This window comes from Aquarana catesbeiana, linkage group LG04, assembly GCF_042186555.1.
Source record: "Aquarana catesbeiana isolate 2022-GZ linkage group LG04, ASM4218655v1, whole genome shotgun sequence".
NCBI classification, from domain to species: domain Eukaryota; kingdom Metazoa; phylum Chordata; class Amphibia; order Anura; family Ranidae; genus Aquarana; species Aquarana catesbeiana.
This window is the reverse complement of record NC_133327.1, coordinates 129896131-129897299: the sequence shown is the minus strand read 5'-3', so window position 1 is coordinate 129897299 and position 1169 is coordinate 129896131.

The following is a 1169-nucleotide window of genomic DNA, read 5'->3' as shown; positions in this document are numbered from 1 at the left end:
ACTAGGATCTCCTACTTCTTTCTAGAATCCTTTAGTGTTTTCTAGAAAGAGAGGCTGGAGGGAAAGTGGAGCCACCTGGGGTGTTCTAAGGAGCCCTGACCAATCCCCAACTTGGATTGGCAGGCCTTCTTAAATACCCAGAGTCAGCCCAGCTGGGGAGGAAATGATTGGGTGCAAGAATGGAGATGGAGTGTTAGGCTGTCGGGGTGTTAGGCTGTCTAGGGGGGGTGTGACCTTGGGCCTGGGCTCGGGTGCGGACAGGGCTCTCCAAGGAAGCGTGGAGCTGTCCTGGACAGGAGGCACAGGAGGAGCAAGAGAGGATAGCAGAAGAACACTGCCGGGCAAGTCTCCAGGGGTTCCACTGAGACAGAGCGGGAGGGCTGGTGAGTGTGCACACAATCAGGAGGACTGGGGAGGCACGCCTGAGAGAACTGTTGTGGACCAGTCTGGGATGGGTGCAGAGCCAGTCTGGAGGATTGGGGTGGCATGGGCAGTGGAAAGGGGCAGCTGCAGCCAGGAGGGCTGGTAGTGCCTGAAGAGATGGACTGGGAGCAGTAGCCACAGCTAGCACTGGGGCCTTTCTATTTGTTACACCATAGGGGCCCGCTGTCCCTGCCTGCCTGTAAAGGGCACCTGCTTTTGGCCTGGCTGAGCCAGTTTTAGGCCTATCAAATCAGTGCTAGCTAATCTGAAAAGGAAAAGAGAGGAAGCGAAGTGCAGGAGGAATATGGAGTGATACTCAGAAGAGAGGAAGCGATGTACAGGAGGAGAAATGGAGTGATGTATATACCTGATGTATATAAATATATAGTCCCGAATTGCAATGTTCTGATTACTTGGGCGTCTCATAAGTCCCCATCTCTATCCAAGTTTAATATCCCTCAATAAAAAAAACAATAACAAAGTGCAAGGACTGCTTTATTGTCTCTGAGGAGTGTAAAAGTGTGTGCCTGGCTGGGCAGAGTGACAGACGGACCACAATACTCAGCAGCTCCTACAGGGGTGCTGCTATACAAGCATTTGTGTCAGTGATGGCAACCTTACTGACACATGCAGCAAATTCAGGTAGTCACTTGTCACTATTGCAGCACATTTCTGCCAATTTTCAGATTAGGAAACTGATGGTAATTAGGACCAACTTTGAGCTGGTGTACAGAGGTACAGAGTGG